Source organism: Mustela nivalis (genome assembly GCF_964662115.1).
Source record: "Mustela nivalis genome assembly, chromosome: 7".
Taxonomy (NCBI): Eukaryota; Metazoa; Chordata; class Mammalia; order Carnivora; family Mustelidae; genus Mustela; species Mustela nivalis.
Genome location: NC_139026.1, coordinates 47,171,182 through 47,187,473, shown reverse-complemented (window position 1 = coordinate 47,187,473; position 16,292 = coordinate 47,171,182). Strand labels below are relative to the sequence as shown.

Genomic DNA, 16,292 nt, shown 5'->3' with positions numbered 1-16,292 from the left:
GTTATTTCTCCCTTCAGATCTGTATTTTCTTCATATACTTAGAGGTGTCCTAATTTAGTGTTCATATATATTTATGATTATGCCCTCTTGATAAATTGACCTCTTTTATCATTATATAATGACCCCATCTTTTGTTAGATTTTGAATTAACATCCAGTTTGTCTGGTGTAAGTACAGCTACTCCCGCTCTCTTTTGGTTTCTACTTGCAAAGAATATCCTTTTCCATCCCTTCACTTTGAGCCTATTTGTGTTTGTAAAGTTGACCACGAGTCTCTTGTAGGCAGTACATAGTCGGGTCTTATTTTTCTATCCATTTATCTCTTCTATGCCTTTTGATGGGAGAATTTAGTTAACTTACACTTAGAACAACTGTTGATATGTAAGAACTTACTAATGACATCTTATTGTTTTCTGGCTGTTTTGTAGTTCCCTTTTCCCTTTTCTCTTTCCGCCTTTCTTTGTGAATTGATGGTTTTCTGTATGCACGGATTCCCTTCTATTTATCTTATGTGTATATACTATAACAACAGACACTTGTAGCAACCCTATCAGTGCTCTGCCCAGATCCTTTTGGATCTTGTTTGTAGGTTCCTGTATACCTTCTGTTGGACTTCTGTGTGTCCTTACTCCTAAATAGTCTGCAACTATAACTCACTCTGAGTCCTGCTCTTGGGATACTAGAACTGTTTACTCACACAGACAAAACTGTCTTAAGTGCCTAGGAGTTTATGTCTTTTTGGATGGCCAGTGAGTTTCTGATATGGGTTTATGAAATGGGTTTGTGAAAGACCAACTCTTTGGCCACCAGCTGGGACAAACTCCAAGATACAATTTACATTCCCGAGCTGCCCTCCTGAAGGACCAGGTAGAAGCTGGGGCTTTACCTGAAATTGTGCTTTTGCTTGGATTCTTCCCCTCCCTGTCATGTTTTTCTTACCCCCATACCTAGTCTTCTCATGGGAACATTTGCTTAGTACACCACTTGCCCATGAATCCTCATCTGCTTCTGGGAAATCTGAACTCAGACTCTGCTGTGTAGAAGAAAATAAAAAACAAAATTTAATCATTGCTTGCAGAGACCAAAAACAAGTGGAAAGTCTTGTGTATGGATGGGTTTGCTTTCCCGAGAGGCTCATCCAGAGTTCAAAATGCATGGTCTATGTAACTGTACATATGAGGAGTAAGGTCTTTGTAAGTATGACATTAATATAGTATCATATTGGCTCAGTCACAAAGAAATAGGGAAAGGGGATGAGGATGACTACACTCAAAGTTGCAACTTTCTTTATGGGTGCTCCTTCTTCTGTGGCCCCTTGGCATCTAATACTTAACACAATTGCTGTTGTAAGTACTTGCTTCCCTCCCTTAGATTGTGAGAACTCTGATGGGGAAAAATGCGCGTGTTTGGTTCATGGTCATATTCTAGAGCCTTCCACAATGTCAGGCACTTAAGTAGGTGCTCCGTCAATATGTACCAACTACACATGGGAGCCTTGTGACCATGAAGCTAGGTCTCTAGAGGTAGATCATGCTGTGTTCAGGACTCCTCAGGACTCAATATAGGTTAAAAGATTTTGGAGTTTAGGCTGTCCCCACTGTAGGCACAATGGTCACATACCAGAGAAACGGGCTGTTCTGGTTCACTGTTACATTGTTTTTACCCGTTCTTCCAGCTAAGTGTCGGTAAGAAGCCTCATGGAGAACCTCACAGAGGCACAATTTCTTCAGACCTATGAAGTCTTGGGGAAGGCTCACTGTGTTAGCCCTAGGGTTTCCTAGCTTAAGAAAAGAAAGAAATTTTATATGATCTGAATTCACTGTTCTGAAAATGGTAAGATTTTGAATGATAAGCTAATCTAGCAGTCTTAATGTACTAGAACGAAGCCACTGGTCCCGGAGACGAAGAAGAGAGCATTCTAGAAGATTGTTTTTGCCTTTGCTTTATATTTGTACTCCAAGGGCCTGTGAATAAATTGCATCAAATGTCACTTGAGTTCAATGCCTCTGAGAGCCAGACTGTCTTCTTGTTATCCCCCTGTCCATGTCTGTGATTCAGCCACTTTGTGGTGGGAAAGAACAGTAGGACCTGTTTCCTTCTCCAGTACCCAAGGAGGAGTCACAGAACCCTGATGGGGGTTGTCCAAAAAACAATTTTCCATCAGGGTTAAGTATTTGGAAAATGATGCCAAGGGCAAAAGAAGAAAACTAGAGCTGTTTGTTTTTATTTATTTGTCAAGTTAAAGATCTGTGAAAGGCTGGTGAAAGCTATTATTTTCAATCTTCTCCCTTGGTCCATATCATACCTTGAAAGTTTAAGCAACTCTTGCTGGCCACAGGGTGATTAGAAGCTGTCTGCTTCCTCCCTGCCCAGTTTCTCAGATATTGGGAGAGTGGAATGTTGGCTGAAGGGTCAATTGAGCAATATTTTATATTTTAATTTCTTGCTAAAGAACTGATACATTGTTGAACAGGTTCTATGAGTGAATTCTGTTCTGTATCTCTTCCAAATGCCTTAAATGGTGCCACTGTACTTAAATAATTTTGTATTTTTTAGAAGTTCTGCCCACATTAAACTTCATCCCTTCCTCCACATGGTTACCATTTGCCCAGTAGCATATAGACTAAGGCCCATATCCCTAAGTCAAATTTTGGAGACAATGCGGCTTTTAGATTGAGGTTTAGTTCTTTAGTCTGTTTAGATTTGGCACCAAAACCACAAAAAATTGATGCGAGCCATTGCTCTAAAAACGCTGCCATGAGCCTGTCACTAGAAGCTGCTTTTGGCTCTAAATTGCCAAGGGGAAAGAAGCCAAACTTGGGTTTCCTGTTGAGGTCCTTGAGCAACATTAGCTTCTGCCAAATGCACATTTTTGGAATTAATTTCTTTTTTAAAGCCATCAGTTAGAGAATGTTGGGTGTGAGTATTTTAAAACAACTCTAAAAATAACAAAGTTATAAATGAGGTTGTCAGTTAACTACAGTTTAGTCCTTGAGCCAATAACTATTTATTGAGCACTTATTATCTGCCAGGAATTACATGGCTATTTAAGACAAATTTAACTTTAAGATAAACTTGAATTTCCTGTTGTCTTCCAAACAATAAATATTACAGAAGCATAAACAAGCATGAGTTGTCAAGATAATCATCTCTTTATATTTTTGTTCTGATAATTTTCAAGTTGACTGGTTCTCTTAAGACAAAATAAGCTTTTGATAAAGAATTATGCAAAGCCAAGCCTTTCGTTAATATTTATATTCTTAACTTACTCCATCAGTAATCACTGAAGTAGATAAAAGATGGAAATAAGAATGTGTGATGACCTGATAAGATACTGATCTGTGCCTCATATACACATTCTACAGGAAGCTTTACCCAATAGGGTGCTGACTGGGAAAGAACAAGTGAAAATTCTGTAAAGCAGTGGGATAGGCTCAGGGTGAGGGCCATCTAAGAACTGTATCAGAATCGCATTTTATATTCTCAGAATTATGCCCATCACACTAGCAGGCACTGCATTTTTGGATAAGGGAGAAAATGCACTTTGATTCTTATTCCCTCTGTGTTGGAGTTCAGATTCTGTGGAGGAATGAGTAAGTGCTCTTTCTCTAAAATATCTAATGAGCAGGCACCTCGATGGCTCAGTTGGTTAAGCGACTGCCTTTGGCTCAGGTCATGATCCTGGGGTCTGGGGATGGAGTCCTACATCGTGTTCCCCTTGCTCTGTGGGGAACCTGCTTCTCCCTCTCCCTCTGCCTGCTACTCCCCCTGCTTGTGCTCTCTCTCTTTCTCTCTGTCAAATAAATAAAGTCTTTTAAAAAAATCTAATAAACATCACAAATGTGCCTTGTCATCTCACTTGGGAATCCTGAGTTAAGCCAATCTTTTGTTTTTCAGCAAGCTTTATAGAAGCACTAATTAAGTCATTTAAAGTAGGTGTGAAGTAAAAATTTCATTGAAACACCTAAGTATTGGGCTGGTTGGGTGGCTCAGTTGTTACGTGTCTGCCTTTGGCTCAGGTCATGATCCCGGGGTCCTGGGATCAAGTCCTGCATCGGGCTCCCTGCTCAGCACAAGGCCTATCTCTCCCTCTCCCTCTACCCCTGCTTGTATTCTCTCTCTCTCTCTCAAAAACAAACAAACAAACAAACAAACACCTAAGTATGTTGTTTGTCCATTAAATATTGATTAGCCATGAATTAAAGTTTTGTGTTTGGTGTTGGATTTAATATAAGTGAGTAGGACACTGAGTCTGTCTTCTAGAAGCTTGCAGTCCAGTGGGCTGACGAAGTCAGGCAAGGACAACTCAAGGCACTAGATAACTTGGTACAGGGGAGAGAGAATTGTATCTGCCTGGGATAAATGGAAGGAAAATTAGCTGATACACAAAAGGTGACTTTTGAGTTTGAGCTGACTCTGGGTAGCTGAGTAAGTGTTAGAAAGAATATGTGAAAGAGAGAGGTAAGGAGCAATATCAAGAAGCCATAACAGAAAATACAGACGTGTTTATATAAAACTTGTATCATAAACGTGGTAGCAAACAGAATAGGTAACTATAATATTTTGATGCAAATGATGTAAAAAATGTCAACAGTATTTTATACAAGGATTTTATTTTATTAAGACTTATTTATTTATTTGATAGAGAGCATGAGTAGAGGGAGAGGGGCAGAGAGAGAGGGACAAACAGGTTCCCCACAGCCCGATGTGGGGCTCGAACCCAGGACCCCAAGATCATGACCTGAGCTGAAGGCAGATGCTTAACCAACTTAGCCACCCAGGGTCCCTACAAAGATATATTTTAAATCACCTAAAGAATCTTGAGAGAGCAATCAGGTAACACCCACTAAAAATGTCTGTATGTTTTGATCCATAATCTTCACTGCTTGAAATGTAGCCATCAGAAAAGAAAAAAGTGCATGGGATTATAAATGCAATATTTATTACAGCATTGTTCTTGGTGGCAAAAATCTGGAAACAATGTGAATGTCCATCCAGAGGGGAAGAGTCAAGTAAATTACGGCACTGCTTATACCACGGAATATTAGATAGCTATTACAAAGACTGAATTGCAGCTGTACAAGCTGACTTAAAGGGATTTCCACCAGAAAACATTGGGTGAGGGCGGCATGATGCAGAAAAATCCATGCAGTACGATCCTATCTTCCAAAGAAAAGGACATGAACCTGTATAAAATGTGTGTGTATAAGCGTGTGTGCATGGACATATTTATAATAAATAGGGTTATAGGAGCACTAAGAAAGCTATGAAAGGATAAAGACATGAAACAGCATGGTTTCTTTTAGAGGGTGGCTCATGTGAGGAAAGGGAGAAAGAGTAAGCCAAGAAACAAAAGGGGGAGTAATACAGTAAAAAAGACATTACATCACACGCACATGTATATGTACAATATATGTATGCCTACCCAGTGTGTTTATATATTTTATATAAATTATATCTTATATCAAGTCATAGATCACTGTTTTATGAGAGCTACATGGAGAAAGAGAAAGAGATACAGAGAGAACGTCTTTTAAGAAAAAAATAATACAAACTGAAGGGTACCCCAGGCAGACCGGGCACCCTGTGTGAAACCACCAGCTGGGGGGGATTACAAAGACGTGTAACACAGGGCGCAGTCAAGACCCATCTTTCCTTCTTAGGGACCTAATACTCCCATCACGTATCACTATAAGTGTAGGTGGGGTGGGTGATATTTCTTTTCAAGCTGATTGATATTTCTTAAGGAATTTAGGGCGCATATCGTGGCATCATTATTAGCAGGAGGAGAAATTTCCTTTCCATAGGAAGATGTTAATTTTCAGGTGTAGATTGTCTGGTTCATTACATCCTGTGACATCACAAGCTGTGGGGTCTGGGAGTGAAGGGGGCCTGGGGCTGAACCAGCAGGGAGGATTACCAGGGAGACCTACCCCCACCAAACTAGATCGCGTGACCTCTCAAATCTCAATCCCGCTTGCAAAAGAGAGCAAAGACTTTGTGCCTTGGAGGAAGGGCATGCAAACAGCCCAGAAATTCTTATCAAGAACCTTGAGGGGCGCCTGGGTGGCTCAGTGGTTAAGCCTCTGCCTTCAGCTCAGGTCATGATCTCAAGGTCCTGGGACTGAGCCCCACATCGCATCGGGCTCTCTGCTCAGCAGGGAGCCTGCTTCCTCCTCTCTCTCTGCTTGCCTCTCAGCCTACTTGTGATCTCTGTCTGTCAAATAAATAAATTAAATATTAAAAAAAAAAAAAGAACCTTGAGACAAGCATGCCAGTGACACGACATACCATTCTGTTCCCCTGCTTCCCATCAGCTTCCTGAGTTAAAGTCCTTTTTTTTTTTTTTTTTTGGCCTTCTTGAGTAATGGAAATACCTTTCATGGGTGTCAAAATGTTTGTTAAATCAATTCTATTTATTTTCTCCTAAATGTCACACCTACCACAGTCACAGTCGTAATTAAATTGAACCGCAATTAAAAGGTAGACTAATCATTGTCAGCCTGAACAGTGGGCTGAGAGGCAGGAGAGACTGAAACCACTCTGAGCCACTCAGATTTTACAGGGCAAGAGAACCTACAACCATAGCCAGGCGAGCTCATAGGAGAAATGGTCAAGAGATGACAACGGACAAAGAAGAGAATAGGAAGTAAGAAGGAAAGATTTGGACAAAGGTATAAAGATGACCTGGAATAATTGAGGATGGCCATTTCCACTAAATCTACTTCATTGTTAATGAAAAATAAACAGCCTATTATCAGTGCTGTCAGCCAAGATGTGGGAGGAGGCGGGAAGCTATTATGTGGTGATTTGGAACATGGTCTCCAAAGCAGGCTATGCTCTCAGCTCTGCCGTGTTCAAGCCAGAAATTCCTTAGCCTCTCTGTCCCTCAGTTTCTTCCTCTGTATAATGGAGATGATGATGATGGTATTATTTACAACTGCAAGTTATTATGAAGTTAGAGTGAATATACCAGCAAAACGCATTTTCTACGCCGCTCGCACATAGTAGGTGCTCTGTAAGTGTCAGCCATTATCATTCCCTTTCTTTTAGAAGAGAGAAGTAAGCACCCTACACTAGGACCTTGAAATCCTTTTCCCTAAAAGTAGATAAAATATTTAAATATTTGGAACAAGAGAAGAAGGAAAAGAAAAAGCACAGAATGTTTGCAAAATGCCTGTAAGAAGTCTCTTCTTTTTTTTTTTTTTTTTTAAGATTTTATTTTTTATTTATTTGACAGAGAGAGATCACAAGTAGGCAGAGAGGCAGGCAGAGAGAGAGAGGGGGGAGGAAGCAGGCTCCCACTGAGCAGAGAGCCCGATGCAGGACTCGATCCCAGGACCCTGAGATCATGACCTGAGCCAAAGGCAGCGGCTTAACCCACTGAGCCACCCAGGCACCCAAGAAGTCTCTTCTTAAAAAAAAAAAAGAAGTCTCTTCTTATCCAGGAAGTTTGCTTTTTTGATATGTAGTGGGTTTTTTTTTTTTAAGAGACTAGTGTCCCAAATGAGGAAATAAAATTGGTATTGCGCCTGCCTTAGAGGAGTAAAGGTGGTCAGCTGGGATGACCCTGGGGGCTTCCGCTTCTGACCCAGATGAGGTCATGAAAGGGCTCAGAAAATCACCCCCTGAGCTTGGCTCTGATCTATGGGCAAAATTCTTTTTCTCCTTCTCTTAGTCCAAGAGAACTGAATGGGCTCAGAAGTCCTGGACTGTTCAGACGTTCCAAGCGGTGTCCCCTTGGCAGAGTACAGGGAATGTCTGTGTGTGGTTCAGCTCTGTCGTGAGCAGGAAATGAAGGGACCAAAAAGCCCCTTGTCCTGGGCTCTGAAACTTCCGCTTCCTGGTATCTGAGACTTCTACCTCATCCTGAGTAAAGTAACTAAGCTAAGGCCTAGGTCAAAGCAAGGGTGGGTTCTAAATTTTGGAACCTAAAACGAGGCCGACTCTGATAGGCAGAAGGGACCATTAACTTTCTGGAGTTAATTAGGCAACGAGTATCAGATTCCTTTAAAATATTTATAGTCTTTCATCCAGCAATTCTATTTCTAAGACTGTATCCTGAAGAAAGAGTAGATATGAACATTCTTAAGCATCACGCAAGGATGTTCATTGCAGTACTGTTTTAATCATAATAAATGTGGAAGCAATTTATATGTCCAAAACCAGGTTTTATTTTTTTTTATTTAAGATTTTTTAATTTATTCATTTGACAGATCACAAGTAGGCAGAGAGGCAGGCAAAGAGAGAGAGAGGAGGAAGCAGGCTCTCTGCAGAGCAGAGAGCCCGATGTGGGGCTCGATCCCAGGACCCTGGGACCACGACCCAAGCCGAAGGCAGAGGCTTTAACCCACTGAGCCACCCAGGTGCCCCCCAAACCAGGTTTTAAATAGATTAGGATTCATGTGTTTTATGGGCTCTTACGGAGCGACTAAAAATCAAGATATAGAAGAATGTTGACTGATACTGGAAAATGTTCACAATTTATTGGCAAATACATTCTGCAGAAAGCCTCAGTGATAGCTAGAGGAACCAAAGCTAACTAACCCCTCCTTGACCCACACATTTTAACCTATAGAAAGGAGCACTTCTAATGTTGAAAAGCATTAAGTGTAGTTGAGTGGACAAAAAAGGGTCAGCCCTAGGACTACCTGGGTGGCTCAGTCTGCTAAGTGTCTGCCTTTGGTTCAGGTTGTGATCCCAAGGACCTGGGATCAAGTCCTGCATCCGGCTCCCCTGTCAGCTGGGAGCCTCCTTCTCCCTCTCCCTCTGTACTGCCCTCTCCTTGTGCGTTCGCTCTCCTTCTCTCTCTCTGTCTCTGACAAATAAATCTTTGAAGGAAAAGAAAAGAAAGAAAAGGGACAGCTCTGGTCCCAGACCTCTCAAATTTCCAGTATTTTCTCCCAGGATGGACATAATGTAAACACCACCAACTCCCCCATAGACTCCCCTGGGCTCTGCATTTCCATGAGGGAAGCAGAATTTCCCTTCACAGGGATCCTACCTCTGGCCAGAGCTCATCCGTGCAGTGTCGTCTGCCTCTCTGCACACGTGTTGTCCATACTCCTGTCCGTGTTAAGTAATGCCTGTAGGACCAGAAATATATGTATAAATACACACACCACATTGATGGTGTTTATCTCTGGGTGGTGGGATTATGAGTAATTTTTGTATTTTTCCTTTAAGCGTTTGTTTTATATATTGTTTCATGTAGCAAACATATATTACATTTCTAATAGGGAGCAGAGGTAATCCATTAATTTAAATCTATGCCAATGGGCTGATCCTAAAGCAAGATCATTGCCCCAAGAGAAGAAAGGGTCCTGATTTTGCTTCTAACCTACAGTGGGGATCTTGGGCAAGTCATTCACTTCACCTTCCAAGCCACAATTTCCTTGTTTGTAAAATGAGCCAGTGGAAAAAATAATTCATAAAGTTCCTTCTACCTTTAACAATCTTGATCCAACAAGTTTGTTTGCTTTTTTGAAGGGTGAAGAACAGAAGGATGGTTCTGGAAGACCTTGAGAAGCTCAGAAGCTGGGGCGCCTGGGTGGCTCAGTGGGTTAAGCCGCTGCCTTCAGCTCAGGTCATGATCTCAGGGTCCTGGGATCGAGTCCCACATCGGGCTCTCTGCTCGGCAGGGAGCCTGCTTCCCTCTCTCTCTCTCTCTCTCTGCCTGCCTCTCCATCTACTTGTGATTTCTCTCTGTCAAATAAATAAATAAAATCTTAAAAAAAAATTAAAAAAAAAAAAAAAAAAGAAGCTCAGAAGCTCCCAGGTATGTAAGTGGAAAAGACGACAATAAATCAAACTAAAAGCTAGTTGCAATGTCTGAAATTTCTGTTGTAATTTTTTCTTTAGAGCACACGTTACATTTCTAGGGAAAAATCTCATTTCTTATTTGCCAAACAGGAATGACTTTTAAGGACTAGTTCTCTATCAAGGCTCGTGTTTACTCGGAAGCCCCGTCTCCCCTCCAACAGGTGGTGATTAAACTAAACGAGATTTTAAATTCCCCTGAATTTTGCTGTGATAGGATTCACTCGTCTATCTGGTGAACGTTATGAAGCACATACTTCGATTTGTTCTAAGCACAAGCTATGAGGTGTGAAGGGACCCCAGACTCTTCCCTGACCTCCGTGTCAGCACAATGCTATGACAGACCATCCAGCCAGGTTAAAACGACTTTGGCAAAATCTCGTAGAAACAGAACATCTTCATGTAAAGATTTCTCAAGTGTGTTTGTATTAGCAAAAACAATGTTGTTGTTGTTGTTTTAAAGATTTTTGTTTGTCAGAAAGAGAGAGAGAAAGCACAAGCAGGGGGAGCAGCAGGTAGAGGGAGAAGCAGGCTCCCCACTGAGCAAGGAGCCTGATGTGGGGCTCCATCCCAGGACCCTTGGATTGTCACCTGAGCCCAAGGTAGATTCTTAACTGACTGAGCCACCCAGGTATCCCAGCAAAAACACCATATAAGGGGTTCCTGGGTGGCTCAGTGATTAAGCATCTGCCTTTAGCTCAGGTTATGGTCCCAGGGTCCTGAGATTGAGCCCAGCAAGAGGCTCTCTGCTCTGCAGGAAGCCTGCTTCTCCCTCTCCCATTCCCCATGCTTGTGTTCTTTTTCTCTCTGCCTCTCTCTCTGTCAAAAAAAAAAATAAAAATAAAATCTGAGCACCTGGGTGGCTCAGTGGGTTAAGCCTCTGCCTTCAGCTCAGGTCATGATCTCAGGGTCCTGGGATCGAGCCCGTATCAGACTCTCTGCTCTGAGGGGAGCCTGCTTTCCCTTTCTCTCTCTGCCTGCCTCTACTTGTGATCTCTATCAAATAAATAAATAAATAAAATCTTTAAAAAAAAAAAGCCACAAACCATCATTTAAGGGGTTTACAGAAACATTGAATTTTTTAAAAAAACTCTTGTACCAGGTAAAAGAAATTACCAGTCTGAAATGACAATAGGGAATCCAATGACCTCTGCTGTCAATTTTCCATACCTATTTTAAAAATGACATTTTTGGGCGCCTGGGTGGCTCAGTGGGTTAAGACTCTACCTTTGGCTCAGGTCGTGATCTCAGGGTCCTGGGATTGAGTCCCACATCGGGCTCTCTGCTCAGTAGGGGACCTGCTTCCCTTCCTCTCTCTCTCTGCCTGCCTCTCTGCCTACTTGTGATCTCTCTCTGTCAAATAAATAAATACAATCGTTTTAAAAAATAAATAAAAATAAAAAATAAAATAAAATAAAATAAAAATGATATATATGTATATATATATATATATATATATATATATATATTTTAGTATTTCTAAATATACTTCATGCTGTCCTAATAATGTTCATTAAAAATTTAAAAATCACCCACTATCCCACCACCTCAACCATTTGTTTTTCTACATTACTTTCCAGGCCCTCTCTGTGCATGTATATAATTTTTATGTAGCTGTAGTCCATAATGGATATATGTTTGGGGGTCCTGCTTTTTTACATATCGCATTAGATCTGGAACTTTTCTCTGATGTTACCTCATAGTTTGCATAAAGGACCATTTATAACACTATACTATTCCACCAAGAAGATGATTTTACTTTTTTTTTTTTTTTTTAAGATTTTATTTGTGGGGCACCTGGGCGGCTCAGTCATTAAGCATCTGCCTTCAGCTCAGGTCATGATCCCAGAGTCCTGGGAGCAAGCCCCACATCGAGCTCCCTGCTGGGCAGGAAGCCTGCTTCTCCCTCTCCCACGCACCCTGCTTGTGTTCCCTCTCTTGCTGTGTCTCTCTCTGTCAAATGAATTTTAAAAATCTTAAAAAAAAAAAAACCAAAACATTTTATTTGTTTATTTGACAGAGAGAGAGCAGGAGAGCACAAGCAGGGGGAGATGCAGACAGAGAGGGAGAATCAGACTCCCTGATCCCTCTAGGATCCTGGGATCATGACCTGAGTCAAAGACAATCGCTTAACCAACTGAGCCACCCAGAGACCCCTGAGGTTTTTTTTTTTTTTTTTAACATGCTTGATAATGTTCTCCCGGGATAGCCTGATCCTTAGTAGCTACTATCATGATTTACAGGCTCCATGAAAACCTGGAACCATCATCTGCTGTTAAAATTGACCTAACAGTGGGATGCCTGGGTGGCTCAGTTGGTTGGACGACTGCCTTCGGCTCAGGTTATGATCCTGGAGTCCCGGGATCGAATCCCACATCAGGCTCCCAGCTCCATGGGGAGTCTGCTTCTCCCTCTGACCTTCTCCTCGCTCATGCTCTCTCTCACTGGCTCTCTCTCTCAAATAAATAAATAAAATCTTAAAAAAAAAAAAATTGACCTAACAGTGATTTGATCCCTCATACAAAGCCTTCCCTGCCTTTTCTGTAGGGTGAAGATATTTGAGGAAAGTCAAGATTTGTAATCCCTAACTTCTATAGTACTAACTGGTTTTTATCAGTTTATGCTTCCCCTCCTGACAGGAAGCCTAAGGAAGAAGACAATGTTGTAGGAAAGAGAAAGAGAGAAAGAAAAGAACTTAAGTACCAAAGATACTCAACCTGCTTTAAAATAGTCCCTAGTGTTCCTTCTGAACACCATTCCCTTGGGACTTGAGGGGGCACACAGTATCATTGTCTGCATTTTCAGATGGAGAAGTGGAAATCACCAAGGTTAAGGGACTGGCCAAAGGCCAAAATCCCAGCCTGAGGAGGAGTCAATGCGAAAATTTCTGCCTGTTGGCTCATTGCGCTGAAGTGGTCTCCTATGAGGGCCTTTACAGCCACTCATCCAGAGGCCCCTCGACTCCCACCGTTGGGTGACCTCCATAAAGTAGGTCAAGGAAATTTCCAAGGGCTTTCCAGGATAGCACTTTGCTGCTGCTCTCCATCACTACCCCTCCCTCTAAACCAGAAAACCAGGCCACTCCAAGAGTGAGAGGGCATCTCTCTACTTCCTTTCAGGGGTAAGCCTATCCTTCCCCTTACACCCACCTCCAAGCCCAGCCACCAAAAATAATGGAGTAGTTTGTGACCTTTATGGGACCTCTTATGAAAGGAAAATGTGCTTGGCGAGGTGTGTGTGCCATAGCGTGAAGCACATGGGATCTGGAGTCAGCCCAGTGGACTTGACTCCAGGTTATTCTCAGGGTGGTAGAAAGTCTGAGCGGTGCTTTGGATTATAGGAGGAAAGCGTGCCTCCTCTTGGTGGGTGATGGCCTGCTGGTTTGTGGCTTGGCAGTAGATAACAGGCTGATTTCAGCCTGGATTTATCCCCTTGGCTGAGCGCCTTCGTGTGTAGTGATGGACTCACACAACTATATGTGGGTGTCATATCCATCCTTTACTGGGTGGATGACTTGAGCAAGTTGCTTAGCCTTTCTGAGTCTTGGTTTCCCCATCCATAAAATAGGAAAAATGAGAGCACCTTCCTCCGGCTAAATGAGACAGAGCTTGTAAGCCGCGTCACATGGTAGCTGTCTCCTAGGACACAGGCATTCCATAAAATGGTAGCCCTCCTTCTTAGCTGTTTAAGTCGTGGTGTGGCTTTAGAAGACAAGAAAAGCCTACCTTTTACACCTCACTCTCTTGAGAAGCCTGATTTGCCTAGCAACGTATTCTTTAAGTGGAGGACAATTATGAAAAGAGGAGGTGAGATTCATTAGAGATTATTTGTTATTTTAATATAAATGTTATTGTTATCATTCTTTCTGGTTGCACCATCTGAAGGAGGCATATCTGATATGGAATTTCTAATTACATGTTGAGTTCAAGAAAGGATAATTCATAGTCCACACCCCAACACACCCAGGCCTCTGGAGCATACCTGCAATTTTGTTGGATGTTTTGGGTATTGGGATAGTCAACCTCATTCAAGTTATTAGCGAATTCTTGTTCTGCTGTTGTATGGTCGAAGGAGTGATACAAGTGAGTAATTCAGGAGCAAGCACTGAGGAATGTCTAATTTGCATAGGCACAGAAATGAGCCTTCTAGGCTAGGTTTAAAAAAGAAAAGAAAGAAAAAAAAAGCCATTGAGTAGTTCTTAGAGCCAGGTAAAATCCCAGCATCCTCAGTGAGCAGCTCTGATGTCCACTCTCTAGGACCAGATAGACTGCCTTCCTTTATATATCCATTTTGGTGGGAAGAGGACATTTACAATTTAGCCCTGGGAGATTTAAAAAAATATCCTGGGTCACCTGGGTGGCTCAGATGGTTAAGCATCTCTTTGGCTCAGGTCATGATCTCAGGGTCCTGGGGTCAAGTCCTGGAGTCCCACATTGGGCTCCCTGCTCAACAGGGAGATGGGTCTACTTCTCCCTCCTCCCTTTGCCCCTTCCCCTGTCTCTGTCTCTTCCTCTCTCTCAAATGAAAAAATAAAATTGAAAATAAGTTTCCTGCCAGTTAATAAATAGAATAGTGGTGTGTGCGTGCGTGCGCGCGTGCGCATGTGTGTGTGTGTTTACAATCACTGGAGGGCAAGAATGAAATCTCAGCTTACCTAAAAGTGGAACACTTGCCTTTTCTAGGTGAACTCATGTATCTCCTGGGGAGTATATCTTTCATCTTGTTAGCATAACTGCCTCGAAATAAGTCTATAATCTGTAAATAATGCTGTTGGCTCTCTTCGCCTGGAGTCTTTCATTTAACTTTTATCAAGGAATATTTATAATCAAAGAATTACACTGTGCTTTCAAACAAGTAACTGTAGAAATATCACTCAAGAACTCATTTTGGATCTTGAGAGGAGCCCACTTCACTCACAAAAGTCACCACAATAAAGCCTTAACAGAAAGAAGGTAACTAAAGACTTGGTGAGTCAGTGTTAAAGTGACGTAAAATCAAGTTGTTTCCAGTTATTATGGCCCCTCACTTCCTGTTTCTCGGAACCAAATGAGCTGGGAACACGTCAGGGGAGGTCGGCCGTAGCCTGTACGTGAGTGCCCGTGACAGGATGCCCCACCTGAGCCAAGACTGTTCAGACTGAGCTGTTTGCCCGCTGCCAACTCCTTCATTTTGCAGAGGTGAATGCTTGAAAGCACTTGTTTTTTGAGGGGAAAAAAATTTTTTTTTAATTTTTTTTGTTTTGTTTTCTTGGGAGAGGCATGGAGGAGGGATAAAGAGGGAGTCAAAATATCCTTCTGTCTCTCTTGGTGACCACCCCCCCCCCCCCAACAATCACACAGGTTCCATTGGCCAGAAAGACTGGTCTGGAGCCAGAAACCCAAGGATGTGTTTTCCAAGCAAGGTGTGTGGGGGTACTTTTTGGAGCCCGGATGTCAAGTTCAGCACAGGGTTGGTGATAGTTGCCTTCCACCCTCACTTTGCTACAGAAGTCCGCACAGCTTTTTGACTCAGATTCAGGGCAGCCTTATGCTAAATGCATTATGCTTAAGAAGTATATGCATTAACAAGGCATTATGCTAAGTGAAATAAGTCAGACAGAGAAAGACACATACTGTATGATCGCACTTCTATGTGGCATCTAAAAATGCCAAACTCATAGAAATGGTGAGTTGAGTGTTGGTTACCAGAGAGGCTGGGTGGGTGGGGGAAATTGGGAGATGTTGGCCAGAGCGTGCAAATGTCCACTTATAAGGTGGGTAGATTCTGGTGTTCTAATGTGCAGCACAGTGATTACAGTTAATGATACCATATTATATACTTGAAAGTTGTTAAGAGAGTAGATCTTAAATGTGGTCACCACAGAGAAGAAATGGTAATTATGTGAGTTGATAAGAGGTATTAGGTAACCCTATGATGGTAATTGTTTTGTAACACATAAGTATATCAAATCAACAGGCTGTACACCTTAAACTTATTACACAATATTACATGTCACTTATAATTTGAGACTGGAAAAAAGATAAAATGAGGACCTCTGAAAATCATATTGTAAGTTATCTCATTAAATTGTTTGGCTGTTCATCTTTGCTTACCTTTCAAAACTACCTGGGAAGTGGGAGCCTGGGTAGCTCAGTTGGTTAAGCGACTGCCTTCGGCTTAGGTCATGATCCTGGAGTCTCAGGATTGGGACCGACATCGGCGTCCCTGCTCACTGGGGAGTCTGCTTCTCCCTCTGACCCTCACCTCTCTCATCGTCTCTCTCAAATGAATAAATAATAATAATAATAAAAACCAACTACGTGGGAAGTATATTCCAATTACAGAGACTCAAGGTCCATCCTATTCCTACTCAATCAGAATTTTGAGGGGGTAGAGCTATGTTTAAAATTTTTCTCGGGGTGCCTGGGTGGCTCAGTGGGTTAAAGCCTCCACCTTCGGCTCAGGTCATGATCTCAGGGTCTTGGGATCAAGCCC

At 42.1% G+C, this 16,292-nt stretch overlaps 1 long non-coding RNA gene across 3 annotated transcripts in view; it reads right to left on the bottom strand.

The window, feature by feature from the left end:
- Positions 1-16,292, bottom strand: part of LOC309870557 — an 81,118-nt gene that overhangs the window by 19,719 nt on the left and 45,107 nt on the right. For all 3 annotated transcript variants that reach the window (XR_014314702.1, XR_014314703.1, XR_014314704.1), the window contains one exon: positions 9,004-9,085. This is a non-coding gene — a long non-coding RNA (uncharacterized lncRNA). The remainder of the gene's footprint in view (positions 1-9,003; positions 9,086-16,292) is intronic.